Below are 15,627 nucleotides of genomic sequence, written 5' to 3' on the forward strand. Positions count from 1 at the left end.
CCCCGCCATCTGTTGTTTGTGGGAAATACTCAGCTTGGAGCACTGCCATGGTCCTGCAGTGACAGTGAGAGACTGCTGATACCAGGCCGTGAAGGAGTGCTAGAAATAACACCTGCTCTCCTTCAGATGGAGATAACTCTGTGAGAAAACTGTGACAGCTGTTATAGATATGGGACACAGCTCTGATGAATAAGACCATTCAGAGGGCAAATTTTGCTCTAGCAGTTCTGAGAACACTTGATAACTTCCATAGCACAGTATGGCAGGAGATCAAAGGCAAACATCTTCTGGAAATCTCTTTCTGTCAACAATGTTCTTGGATGGTTTCAGCTTTCTGTGAAGAAATTAAAAATAAAACAGAACCCAAATTATCTGTTCCTGTTGCTTGGCAAGGTCCTCATGGGAGATTCCCACAGATCTGGAGTGAATATTTGCTATATACCATTCTGCCTTTCTAACAGAAAGGCATCAAGTCAGCAACAGTCAGTTTCTTGTTACTGCAGAAATACTTTATTTAAAAGTATGTTACAATAAAGTACCCGCAAAGGAAGTTAAAGGGAAAACTGTAAGCAGATCTTTAGAGGCAGTAATTCCACAATCAGAGGTACTTGTATATACTTAAACAACAGTCCTTATACAGCTTCCAGATGGAAATCAGCTACTGCTTTCATGAAGCTTTGCAGCCTTTTCAGTTATCCAGGACCAAGTCAACATGTTATTACTATCTATATGTTTTTGTATAACCACTTTTCCCAAAGCGTTGTACAGAGAGAAAAGTTTGCTGTCTTCAGTAAACCCTGAAGACCTTTGTGTCTTCAAGATGTGCAGTGGATAAGGCAGTACTTTTATGGAACATTGTTTCAATTTCTGAAAGAAATAATATTTTGCAAGTTTCATACTCTAGTAAAAATGTAAAAGTAATAGCTAATAGTACCTTTGCAATTTCCTAAGTAATGACAGATCACACCTTAAGGCAAAGCTCTTTAGAGTAGTCATAGAATATATTCTTAACATCAGCTAGGCAAATTTTCCTTTCTTTTTCCCCCTTGTAGGGAATGAATATCTAATCTGATAACTTCTAAGGTTAAGGACATCAGAAAGCATGTTAAACATTAAGCAGCTGATGGCATTTGAAAACCATCATCACTAGTAAGAGCTGTAAAAGGATTCCATAAAACTACATTTAAAATGAAACTAGAGCTGGAGTCAGGTGAAAAATAGAAGGATCTTGTAATTCTTGATAATTGAAGCAAAGTATGATTTCAAAAGAAAAAATTTATTCAATGTTAAGGAACTATGTTTCCACACTAATTTCATACCTGGTCATCCTCTGTCATGCAGCTTGTAGAACTATTTTCACCTTTGACTTCCCATGTGCTTGTGAAACATAGCTATTCCATTGTATGCTACAAAATCATACCCTAATGGGTTGCAACACAACCACTTGCATTATTTCAGGCACATTGAACTGAAAAATCATATAAAGATGATGATGTTGATGTTGTAAAACCACACAGAGCCCATCGGATACCCAAGGCTAAGCCCAAGCTGTGGCAAATGCATGAAGTAAACCCTGGGTAGGGCCAGCCTTGAGGCACAGGGACATGAGTCATTGTGCACTACATGGCATGGAGCCTGCATCACCCTACAAGGCTGAAGCAGAGGTAACTACAGAAACTGCAAAGCATAACGCTGGCTGTCTATATATCTTTGTAAATATAATGCTTGGAATTTATTACCCAATAAACTCTGACCAAAAGGTTGCTATCTGAAGGAAAACTTTGCAGAAAGAATACTTGCATCTGATACAGAAGTTAAAATTTTCATGTACAAGAGTTTCATCTTGTTGATATTACAGGATTTTATGAAGTAAATGAATGTTTTCAGCTTATCTCCTAGCATAAAAATAACCACCTTTATAGAATTCTACCACAGCTGGCATGAACTCACACTCTTGTTTTGTTTTAAATTGTACCAGTTAGTTCACTGCACTGATGGTCATTGCTCCCAGATTATACTTCTTTTGTTGAAGTCAGAACTAAGGCAGGCAGGCTGCAGAGATCCTGCTGTGATAGTGGTTCACCACCTGAAGAGCTCTTTCTGCTAAGAGAATCCCAGATAACATTAGGTGGGGTTTACTATATCCTATAGCACATCAGCTATATGGTTGTGTTTTGTCTTGGTGTTTCTCCTCTGTGAATAATGCATGAGACAAAAGAGATTCAGAATCCAGTCATTATGTAGAAAATCTGGACAGAAGATCTTCAGGGGAAAAAAAGAGAAAAAAAGCAAACAAGAAAGGATTCTACAAGGATAACAGAAGCAAGAGGAAGGCTAAGGAGACTGTGACACGTAACAGAGAAAAGCCTGATGTCCTTAATCCCTTTTTTATAGAATCATAGAATTGTTTCGGTTGGAAAGGACCTTTAAGATCATCAAGTCCAACCGTTAACCTAACACTACCAATTCCACCACTAAACCGTGTCCCTAAGTACCACATCTACACATCTTTTAAATACCGCCAGGGATGGTGACTCAACCACTTCCCTGGGCAGCCTCTTCAATGCTGGATAACCCTTCCATGAAGAATTTTTCCTGATATCCAATCTAAACCTCCCCTGGCACAACTTGAGGCCATTTCCTCTTGTCCTACATTTCTTACTTGGGAGAAGAGGTCCAACACCTGCCTTGCTACAACCTGCTTTCAGGTAGTTGTAGACAGCAATAAGGTCTCCCCTGAGCCTCCTTTTCTCCAGACTAAACAACCCCAGTTCCCTCAGCTGCTCCTCGTAAGACCTTGTGCTCTAGACCCTTCACCAGCTTCATTGCCCTTTGGACTCTCTCCAGCACCTCAATGTCTTTCTTGTAGTGAGGGGCCCAAAACTGAACACAATATTCGAGGTGCAGCCTCACCAGTGCCAAGTACAGGGGGACAATCACTTCCCTAGTCCTGCTGGCCACACTGGTTTTGGTACAATCCAGGATGCTGTTGGCCTTCTTGGCCACCTGGGCACACTGCTGGCTCATATTCAGCCAGCCATCGATCAACGCCCCCAGGTCCTTTTCCACCAGGCAGCTTTCCAGACACTTTTCCCCAAGCCTGCAGCGGTGCATGGGGTTGTTGTGACCCAAGTGCAGGACCCGACACTTGCCCTTGTTGAACCTCATATAATTGGCCTTGGCCCATCGATCCAGCCTGTACAGTTCCCTCTGCAGAGCCTTCCTGCCCTCAAGCAGGTCAACTTGATATCATCTGCGAACTTACTGAGGGTGCACTAGATCCCCTCATCCAGATAATTGATAAAGATGTTAAAGAGAACTGGCCCTAATACTGAGCCCTGGGGAACACCACTTGTGACCAGCCATCAACTGGATTTAATTCCATTCACAACAACTCTTTAGGCCCAGCCATCCAGCCAGTTTTTTACCCAGCGAAGAATACCCCCGTCCAAGCCATGAGCAGCCAGTTTCTCCAGAAGAATGCTGTGGGAGACGGTGTCAAAGGCTTTACTAAAGTCCAGGTACACACATTCACAGCCTTTCCCTCATCCAGTAAGCAGGTCATCTTGTCATAGAAGGAGATCAGGTTAGTGAAGCAGGACCTGCCTTTCATAAACCCATGCTGACTGGGCCTGATTGCCTGGTTGTCCTGTACGTGTCGCGTGATGGCACTCAGGATGATCTTCTCCATAACCTTCCCCAACAACGAGGTCAGACTGACAGGCCTGTAGTTGCCTCATCCTCCTTCTGGCCCTTCTTCTAGATGGGTGTCACGTTTGCTAACCTCCAGTCAACCGAGACCTCCCTGGTTAGCCAGGACTGCTGATAAATGATTGAAAGTGGCTTGGTAAGCACTTCCGCCAGCTCTCTCAGTACCCTTGGGTGGATCCCATCCGGCCCCATAGACTTGTGTGCATCTAAGTGGCATAGCAGGTTGCTAACAATTTCCCTTTGGATTATGGGGGCTTCGCTCTGCTCCCTGCCCCTGTCTTCCAGCTCAGAGGGCTGGGTACCCGCAGAACAACGAGTCTTACTACTAAAGACTGAGGCAAAGAAGGAATCGAGCACCTCAGCCTTTTCCTCATCCTTTGTCACTATGTTTCCCCCCACATTCAATAAAGGATGGAGGTTCTCCTTGGCCCTGCTTTTCTTGCTAATGTATTTATAGAAACATTTTTATTGTCTTTTACAGCAGTGGCCAGATTAAGTTCTAGTTGGGCTTTGGCCCTTCTAATTTTCTCCCTGCATAACCTCATGACATCCTTGTAGTCCTCCTGAGTGGCCTGCCCCTTCTTCCAAATGTCATAAACTCTCCTTTTTTCCTGAGTTCCAGCCAAAGCTCTCTGTTCAGCCAGGCTGGCCTTCTTCCCCACCAGCTCATCTTTCGGTACATGGTGATGGCCCGCTCCTGCATCTTCAAGATTTCTTTCTTGAAGAATGTCCAGCCTTCCTGGATTCCTTTACCTTTCAGGAGAGCCTCCCAAGGTACTCCATGACCAATCAGGTCCCTAAACAGGTCAAAGTCTGCCCTCTGGAAGTCTGAGGTAGCAGTTCTGCTGACCCCCTCCTTACTTCTCCAAGAACTGAAAACTCTACCATTTCATGATTGCTACGCCCAAGATGGCCTTGCTACGCCCAAGATGGCCTCCAACCATCACATCACCCACAAGTCCTCTCTGTTCGCAAACAAAAGGTCCAGTGAGGCGCCTTCCCTAGTTGGCTCCCTCACCAGCTGTGTCAGGAAATTATCTCCCACACACTCCAGGAACCTCTCAGACTATTTCCTCTCTGCTGTATTGTATTTCCAGCAGACATTTGGTAAGTTGAAGTCCCCCACGAGAACAAGGGCTAGCAAACATAAGACTTCTCCCATCTGCTTATAGAATATTTCGTTTGTCTCTTCACCCTGGTTGGGTGGTCTATAGCAGACTCCTACCATGAAACCTGCCTTGTTGGCCTTCCCCCTGATTCTTACCCATAAACACGCAACCCTATCATCACCATCCTCAAGCTCTAGACAGTCAAAACACTCCCTAACATACAGAGCCACCTCACCACTTCTCCTACCTTGCCTATCCATTCTGAAGAGTTTATAGCCATCCATTGCAGAACTCCAGTTGTGCGAGTCATCCCACCATGTTTCCATGATGGCAGCTATATCATAGTTTTCCTGCTGCACAATGGCTTCCAGCTCCTCCTGTTAGTTGCTCACACTGCGTGCATTGGTGTAGATGCACTTCATTTGGGCTATTGATCCCACCACCTTTTTGAAGCCAGAAGCCCTAATTCCTGTATGACCTTTCTCAGGGATTTCCATGGTTTCTAACCCATCAATAACCCTTGTGTCTCTGCTGCCGCATGGTTCTCCATCCCCTGCCTCCACTGAGACAACAGACAAAAGAATCTCACTAGCACACCGTCCCACAAACACTGGTGTGCTGCCCCCAGGCTTATCTCTAGTGAGCCTGGTTTTATCCCCTTCCCCCTTCAATACTAGTTTAAAGCTCTTTCGATGAGCCCTGCTAACTCCTCCGCAAAGATCCTTTCCCCCTTTGAGACAGGTGTAACCCGTCTGACGCCAGCAGGACTGGTGTAGTTTTTGCTTCAGCTTTCACTGATAAGGATCCAGGAATTACAGGTCAGTCAGCCTCACCTCAGCCCCTGGGAAGGTGATGGACCAAATCCTCTCAAAAACCTTTTCTAGTTACATGAAGTATAAGGTGACTGCAAACAGCCAACATGAATTTACCAAGGGCAAATCGCGCCTGATCAACCTGATTGTTTTCTGTGATGAGGTGACTGGTGCTGTGGATAAGGGCGAGGGCAGGTGATGCTGCATGCCTTGACTTTAGCAAGGCCTTTGACACAGGCTTCATAGTCTTCATATCACCGAATTTGTAAGATATGGGCTGGATAAGTGAACAATAACGCGGGTGGGAAATTGGCTTGACTGCTTGGCTCAAAGAGCTGTGATCAGTGGTAGCTAGTTAACAGTGATATCCTTCAGGGATGAATACCAGGACCAACACTTTAGTGCCTTAATTAGCAATGTGGATAGCAGTATAATCTCTGCAAGTTTGCAGATGACACCAAATGTGGAGGAGCAGTCAATACATTGCTGTTCAGAGGGACCTGGACAAGCTGGAGAAATAAGCTGACAGGAACTTTGTGAAGTTCAGCAAAACTTCTAATGTTTTTATAAATTAGCTGAACACAGGATTCAAATGCACATTAAGTAAGTTTGCCAATGATACTAAATTAGCAGAAGCCATGGACTCCCTCAAGGGTAGAGAGGCCTTACAGAGAGATCTGGATAGACTAGAGAGCTGGGCCATCACCAGCCGTATGAAATTTAACAAGAGCAAGTGCTGGATTCTCTATCTGGGATGGGGTAATCCTGATTATATGTATAAATTGGGGGACAAGAGGCTGGAGAGTAGCCCCAAAGAAAGAGATCTAAGGGTCTGGATTGATGGCAAGTTGAATATGAGTCAACAGTGCGCCCTGGCAGCTAAAAGGGTCAGCCATGTCCTGGGGTTCATCAAACACAGCATATATGGCTGGTTGAGAGAGGTGATTGTCCCATTCTACACTGCACTGGTGTGGCTCCACCTTGAGTACTGTGTGCAGTTTTGGCACCTCAATACAAGAGGGACATCAGATTATTAGAGTATGTCCAGAGGAGGGCAACCAAGATGGTGAAAGACCTCGACAGGAAGAGTTACAAGGAGCAGTTGAGGTCATCCGGCTTGTTCAGCTTGGAGAAGAGAAGGCTGAGGGGTGACCTCACTGCAGTCTACAACTTCTTCAAGGTGGGCAGAGGAAGGGAGGTGCTGATCTCCTCTCTCTGGTGACCAGCGATAGGACACGAGGAAATGGAATGAAGCTGAGTCAGGGGAAGTTCAGACTGGACATAAGGAAAAGGTTCTTCACTGAGAGGGTGGTCAGTCACTGGAACAGGCTGCCCAGGGAAGTGGTCATGGTACCAAGCCTGTCAGAGTTCAATAAGGATCTGAACGATGCTCTTAGTCATATGGTTTAGTTTTAGTTAGTCCTGCGATGAGCAGGGAGTTGGACTCAATGATCCTTATGGGTCCCTTCCAACTTGAGATATTCTATGATTCTATGAAAAGCAAACACAAAGTCCTGCATCTCAGGTGGGAACAACCCCATGAGATAGTACAGGTTAGGGGGCATCCGTTTGGGAAGCAGCTCTGCAGGAAAGGACCTTGGGTAACTCATGGACAACAAGTGGAACAGGCATCAGCAGCTGCAACAAAGGCCATCGTTATCCTGGCTGTAAAAGTGCAGACAACAGATCCAGGGAAGGACTTTTTGGTACTTGTGAAATCACAGCTGAAGTACTTTATCCAGTCTGGGGAGTCCCCATTACAAGAAAGAGAAGGACATACTGGAGCAAGTCCAACAAACTCATTGATTAGAGAGAGAGGATTACTATCTCAGCTTGAGCACTTAAGTTGTTGAAGAGGAAGTCACGTGAATTACTCTACTGCAGGTACCCAAGTTGAGGCTACTTTACTTAATTTGTCAATGGAAAGGCATGGAGAGATAACCTGAAGTGTGATTCCAGGCAGAAATATTTTTTCAGAATCTGAAATGCGTTTTGAGGTCACTTACGCTCCCACTGCCTATAGAGGACAACTGAGGGATTTTGGCACATAACATAGTGGAACTCTCCCTAAGCCTTAATTCTTTTTTCTTAACTCTCAAGAAAAAATTCTCAGTTAAGTTGTAACATGATTTAGAAGGTTTTGGGTTATACAGGACTCTCTGCTTCTATTGTGACACCTGAGTGAGATTTAGGATGTTTCCCACTCCATCTTACTTGTCTGCAATGAGACAGTTTTTGTTAGGCATCCTTCTGCTGCACTACTGGTATCAGATTTCCAATGGAAGGGGTTGCCCCACTTGTGATTACCTGAGTGACTGAAGGTCTTATGCAATTAAACTAGTGGTATTTGAAATATATTATAGACTCCATGCTTTGATTTACCCTCTACTATGAGGCTGAGCCACAGAAACCATGCAAGAGATAGCTGACAATGCTGTCAGGACAAGGAAGTTTTAACAGAAGACATTGCCATAGTGTAAATATTTTATTTCACATTACTACTTTATTGTATTTTATATTAATATTTTAATGCATGCCATTCGCTATGAATTCTTTATAATTACATTTTTTTGTGCACAATGGGATTAACATACCCCAAAATCCACTAAACTCTTATATGCTTGGTTCTATGTTGGGTACATCAGAAATGGGGACTTCAACAGCTATCACCCACTCTGTCCTGTATTTCTTATGGTGACATGTAGTCAGGCTTTGTTCTCCCTGCATGTGCTGTGAACCTCTGTTTCCTCAGTCTCCCTGAACTGCCAGTCTCTAAAACAGACATATATTGACACTTGAGGTATTTTCTACCTGGTTAGTTCAATAGCATGGCAAGTGTCAGGACTTAGGGCAGAACTCCCAGCAGATGCCAGTTGTCCCGTACAGATACTTGTAAGAGAATTTTGTCTCTCCATTCCTCACCTGTCAGAAATACTGGTCTCATTCTCCTTTGTGCTCAGTCAAATCCCAAGTTCAGCTACAACTGCATGCAATTGCTACTGCTGCAGTGTTATTGGTGCAAAGCCTGGGGAATGGGAGGCAGAGAGCTTACATATCGATAATGACTTCTAAATGTCTTTTTAAGTGTGGAGCTCGGGGCATCTTAAGGAATATCTTTCAAAAAGCTGGACCTCTATCTGGTTCAAAATAGCTACTTAAAACTGAGGCTATTTAAATAACAAGTTACTTTTTACATTATATACATCTGGGTCAACCTTTTTCTTTATTTGCAGAGGCCCATGATCTATAGTTTAGCCTAAACAATATATGAAAAAGAATATGATAAGGTAGGGTAAGTCTATGTCCAAAGGCCTCTCAGCAGAAACACCAAGAGCTCTGAGCTTTTTCAAAATCACCTGCAACTGATCATACACAAGACAAACATCTTTTGCTCTTAATCTCCCTAAAAAGCATTTGTTAGACAGATAAAGGGACACATTTTCATCTTAACTGCATCCTTACAACATCACTGTACCTAGCAAGCTTGCATATGTGCAATTAACAGAAGAATTCAGTCCATTGCCTTCTCTCAGTTTTAATGACGATCCTTGACCTGTAACAATCCTAATAAAACTATCTATCTCATGAATTGTGTAAGGATATTCCTGAGAACAAAACAGTAAATATTGCTAGACATAATTTATTGTATATTATAAAATGAGTGAGAAAGAATCTACTAAACTACTGCACCTCATCATAATCTTATCTGCTTAGAGAGACAGCTGCCACTGCTTTCCCTGAGCAGCAGCAAGAAGAAGCAGTGAGGAGCACAGAGATAAATTCTTCACTGGATGATTTGCTTTATCAGTCTGTGTTAAACTCAAAATTTTGAAACCTGGATATCTGAAATCAAGGGCCCACATCAATATATAAGCCTCTTTGAGGAAGTGACCTGTTTTTAATTCATACTGAGCACCCACAGCTTCCATTGGTTTCTCTGAGCAGAAGTTGCTCAAAACACTGACTTTGTTGCACGGTGCACACGTTAAACATATCTGAAAATCAAACCACTTATAATTAGAAGCATAAACTTTTTCTCTGAGATAACAAAAACAGCATTTACAGGTACATAGTATCATTTCTATCACATTGCTAATAATCTGCAGAGCATGAATCATGTTGTTGAGTCCCCCACTACAGAGGGAGACCTATAGTCATTTCCTGTAATCAGTTCTATAATCACTTCACAAGGCAAAGCTTCTTTTTTTTCCTGGACCTAATTCTAAGGTAAGTTGTGCACAGAAGACATCATCATCCTCTTGCTATGATAGCTATTGTATTTTGAGGGTTTGATTTTGGTTTTCTTTTATTTTTCAATGGAAATTAAATGGATCAGCAACCAAGATGGAGAAGATGTAGAAATGAACACAGCATTTTTAAAAACTTGGAATAAAAGTATGATATCCAGGTAAAGAACTTCAACAATTCTTGGAAGAACTTCAACAGTTCTGTACCCAACGGTTTTTAAGAAATTTATCATCACTTACTACTGCTGAAACACTATGGCTTTCTTACATCCCCACTTTTTTGTTCTCTGCCAAATTCCTCCAGCAGCTGACTGTACATTTCCCACACAGAACTGTGCTGGTGCTTCCTGGATCTTGTATACCCAGCAACCAGAGGGACAGTTTCTTACCTTTGCCAATAACATTCTCTTTGACCTCAAGAAAAAGAGAGTCATTGCTGATTGTGTTTACCTGTTTCTCCTTCCTTCTACAACAATATCCCCTTCTTTCTACTATAGTTAGCAAAGCTACAGCATGCGACCTTGCAGTAGAGGAAACAGTATTTTTTTTCTTAGGAGGTGCCAGCACATTCATTTTCAAAGCTCACATTTTCTCTCTCTTCAAAAGAAGATGACTAGGCAGTATCCTCGTCAAAGCATTTTCCTGACCCACACTTCTTTGTATAACTTCTACAGGGCTAATTGTCTCAGAAGGCTTTCAAGGTGTCAGGACTGAAGTTTTTATCTTTCTGCCCATAAGCCTTAGAACTGGTGATCCTAATAAATCATCCTGAATTGTGCTACAGTACTCTCACAATGATATATATAGTTCTTTTGAAACTCCCAGGACATTTTTTAAGTCAAGTTCATTGTACTGAATTTTTTAATAACCAGCTTAGCTTTTCATACCGTACCCTTGAAACAATGAGTCCAAATGATATTTTAAAATAATCTCCCAAATTAGTTACCTAGCTATTACAAATTCACCAGGGATCTCCTACCAAGCCCAACAAAATGTACAATGTGCAAACACATAGTCTTCAATGCATTGGAAAACATTTAATTCTATAAGACTTTGCACATAATCCTTCTTCTTTAGTTCAGAAAGATCTGCATGAGTCTTAAACTAAGAACAAAAAGAACAAAGTATTTTCTGATATTTTATTTATTATTTTAAAAAAAAAGTTTCAGCTTGATTAGAATCATTTATATATTGCAAGAATAAAACATTTTTGCCCTTTAATTCAGATGAAAATAGGAGTTATGTTTAGATTTTCTGACCACATAATTAACACTTTTCACAGAATACTCTCCTAATTTTACCCATGTAGTCAAAAAAAGTTGTTAAGCTTGGAAATATTCAGGCCTTTTCTACTGGTCATTCATCTGAAGTAAGGCTCTAAATCTTTTATACAATTAACTCATTTTTCACTTCCATTTTACGACTTTCAAAATCATCTCTAGGAATTAATATTACTCGTGTCTTACTTTCTTCAAATCCTTCTTTCACAGCTCTTGAATGTTACTATTAACAGGTATTTTTTAAATTCTGTGTCCACTGCAAGAAATACCATGTCTAGCTTGTGTTTCTTATTTAATGAAGTAACCATTTTTTGAAGTCTAGAAGGCATGGAGATACTTTTAAATAGTTTGTACAATATGAATTATGATGGCCTATGGTCTTTTTCTGCTCTAGCTCTTTCTTCACTTCTCTTTTTGCCTATGAACAGTTTAAAAATGAACCCATGAAAAAACCTACAAAAGCAAAAAAAAGCATAAAAGTAATTCCCAGAAATCATACAAGTCTAATTCCACTGTTCTTCTGTCATTAAAAACCTTTACCACGCAACTACTGGCACGAAGATGATGCATTCTCACCATGAAAATCATTGGTAATTTTTTAAAATATGCTGATAATATATAAATAGGCATTTACACATGTAGGTGCAAGTTGAATGTTCAAACAGCAACAAATAGAAACATCAAGTTAAGCAATTTAGATAACAGATTTGAACTGTCTGTCTGTAAGTCTAAAAAAGGTTACCAGAATAAGACAGGCAAAGGAAGGAGCTTTTAGCTCCTTTTAGGTACCTTTTAGGTACCTTTTTCTCACCTTTTAAGTAAGAAAACAGTTAAAAAGGAGAACTCCTCCACTTGCTATTCTCAGAGTGAAACCTTTTATCTGAAAGGCCATCACTACCTTCCTGCAAGGATGGGATCAAGGCTGTGTACCAGGTCTGGGCAGAGACAGGGCAGGCTGATGGATGGCTGCCCCCAGGGCAGCTAAATGGGGGGTCTTTGGCTCTTGGGGACTCTGTGTCCTCCTCCTCAATTCCATTCAGAGGTCTTGGATCACAGCAGGCATTTGTGTTGGACTTCTGCATGATCACATTGCCCTGCAACATGCGAAAGGACAGACAGGAAAGCCCCAAGGGTCTTCAGTGTGAGGAACTAGCCCCAACCTCACAGTGCCATGAGAAGGGGATGCCTCCAGAGCCTGCTGTCACACAAGAACCTGTCCGGTGTTTCTGAGTGAATCTCTGAATTGTACATAGCACCTTTTATGGTTCTTGTCAGGAAAGCAAAGAATTGCTTTTTCATGGTGCAGTGACATTTTGAAAGAAGCAAATGCATCAATTGCCACATTTTCACATCCCAGCCAAGAGGATGAACTGCATGTGTGTGAATTCGCATGCTCCTGGCCTTCTAAATATGAGCATTTTAGCTCATTTTGATTCCCAGTCTCATGTAAACTTTCCATTTCCTCTAAATATTACAAGTGTGTTCTGGCACTCACTCACTTCTGTGTTTTCTCCCATGCCTTGAAATTTGCTGACCTCATATCAGATGTGATTGGAAGATGTTTGCATATGACTCAGTGCAACAGGTTGCTTTTCCCACTAAACCTTCTTCCTTCATGCTCTTTCCCAAAACTGAATACATAGGACCTCCTTAAATAATAGTGAATTCTAGTACTTAGAAGGAAGTTATAGCATTAAATTGTTTTAAACTGGATAATACTTTTTCTGAAAGTATATTCACCTTCAAATAAAATACAAAAAAGTTGAAGACTAACATTTAATGTGCTATTAGTATACACATTTGTACCAAAAAAAAAAAAAAAGGAAAACTAGGTAGATAGCAGTATTAATGCAGAGAAACCATGCCAGATTTAACCCTGATCTCCTACTGGTGAGAAGCCTATGTAACCATGTTCAAACTGAAACCTGCTGCTACACCTCTATCTCACAGTAATTGTAACAGTTCATACCATCCCCAAAATATTCCACATGACAAAGATGGCTCTTTTGATGTAGCCATCTAGTTTTCTACAAAAATAAGGTAAAAGTGATTACAAAAGGCTGCAGTTTCATTTGACAGTCACTCCTTTTAAAACTTGTACAGGGATGCACAAGCATCAGATACTAGAAAAACAGGCATGGTACAAACACTTGCCTTGTCATTCTGGAAAATCATTGACCAACAATGAACATGGTGGAGAGCTTTCCCACCACCTGCTTTTAGGCACTCAGCATTTCCAACCAAGCCTGGTTTTCTTAAGCTCCCTCAATGCACAATGGGGAGATAAAGGTATTGCCACTTTGAAGCTTGCCCAGTTTCACTCTAGAGCCCTAGTCGGTGGGAGCAATACCTGCATTGCTGACTGCCATAGGCTCTGCTTTTGTACATGGCAAGTGGCTCCCCTGCTGAGAAAACAAGCCATGGCGAGATACCGTGAGACAGTTGTATTCTTATATGCAATCTCAGAGCACTGAAAATTATATTTCTGTTTTAAATCACCCCCTAAAGTAGCTCTCTCTCTATCTAAAGGGAGTTTGTATTTAGACTGCAAGAGAGTACTGCCTAAGCTAGACTTAGTACCTAAAGTTTTAGTACTCAAAGTTAGAAAGTGTGAACTATCCCTGAGTTTCAAGAGAGATTTCCACAGAGCCCACTCAGAAATTATAGAGAGAAAGTATAGAATTAATTTGAAGCTTCTTTTTACAAAATTATTTTTTACTTATTATTACTTCTTCCTCTCATGGATGCATGAAAAAAAAGGAATAAATTTTGGAGCAAATTTCTGCTGTTCACTTTAAGGGTATGTTGTCAAGCTAATCATTACACGAGTTCCAGCAATACTGCCTGTACTGTACTATTCTGATTTCATCAACTGTTAACTCTATAAAATCAAAAAGGGATAAAGTTCAAGATAATCACTGATAAATGAGTATTGCATCTCAAAATAAAATAGTTATATAGCTACTGTTCATTGGAATTTACAGAATTTAGAGGGCAGAACTACCCAAGGTTTATGTTCTCAGATACATTACAGGCATTGCCTTTGATCCAGATAAAACTCTTAGGGACTGTATCAGTTTGTACCATTCACAGCACTGAGCAGTTTAAAAGCAAGAGAACCTTAATTTAGCCTCACTGCACGTCAAGTAGTTGCAAATACAGCACCTCAGTGCCCTAACCTCATCAAAAAGTGCTTTAAATGAGCTACTTTAAAAGAACAGTCCTACCTCATTCGTTGGCTTTCATCCCCACGAGATCTGGAACTTGAAGCATCAGCCCCTGGGATGAAAACTAACATTTTGTTGTGGATTGGTTTAGACCCAGCTGACACCTGGGTCAGCCTGAAGAAGAACAAGGGAAGAGGAGACAGACTCTGGTTTCCTGGATAATCATGGTGTCAGGTGTTCAACTGGTTGCAGGTACATTGGCATACATCAAGAGGAACTAACAAAGAATCTGTAATATCATGGTATTCCCAAATTAGTAAGAATAGGAGAAGGTCATCGTTGAATAATGCTTAAATGAGATGATCACAGAATCACAGAATCACACAGAATCACAGAATGTTAGGGATTGGAAGGGACCTCGAAAGATCATCTAGTCCAATCCCCCTGCCGGAGCAGGATTGCCTAGACCATATCACACAGGAACGCGTCCAGGCGGGTTTTGAATGTCTCCAGAGAAGGAGACTCCACAACCTCTCTGGGCAGCCTGTTCCAGTGTTCGGTCACCCTCACTGTAAAGAAGTTTTTCCTCATATTTATGTGGAACCTCCTGTGTTCCAGCTTGCACCCATTGCCCCTTGTCCTGTCAAGGGATGTCACTGAGAAGAGCCTGGCTCCATCCTCATGACACTTGCCCTTTCCATATTTATAAACATTAATGAGGTCACCCCTCAGTCTCCTCTTCTCTAAACTAAAGAGACCCAGCTCCCTCAGCCTCTCCTCATAAGGGAGATGTTCCACTCCCTTAATCATCTTCGTGGCTCTGCGCTGGACTCTCTCTAGCAGTTCCCTGTCCTTCTTGAACTGAGGGGCCCAGAACTGGACACAATATTCCAGATGCGGCCTCACCAGGGCAGAGTAGAGGGGGAAGAGAACCTCTCTCGACCTGCTAACCACACCCCTTCTAATACACCCCAGGATGCCATTGGCCTTCTTGGCCACAAGGGCACACTGCTGGCTCATGGTCATCCTGTTGTCCACTAGGACCCCCAGGTCCCTTTCCCCTACGCTGCTCTCCAACATCTCTGTCCCCAACTTGTACTGGTACATGGGGTTGTTCTTGCCCAGATGCAGGACTCTACACTTGCCCTTGTTATATTTCGTTAAATTTCTCCCCGCCCAACTCTCCAGCCTGTCCAGGTCTCTCTGAATGGCTGCGCAGCCTTCCGGCATCTCAGCCACTCCTCCCAGTTTTGTGTCATCAGCAAACTTGCTGACAGTGCACTCTATTCCCTCATCCAAGT

Source organism: Nyctibius grandis, chromosome 2 (genome assembly GCF_013368605.1).
Source record: "Nyctibius grandis isolate bNycGra1 chromosome 2, bNycGra1.pri, whole genome shotgun sequence".
NCBI lineage: Eukaryota > Metazoa > Chordata > Aves > Nyctibiiformes > Nyctibiidae > Nyctibius > Nyctibius grandis.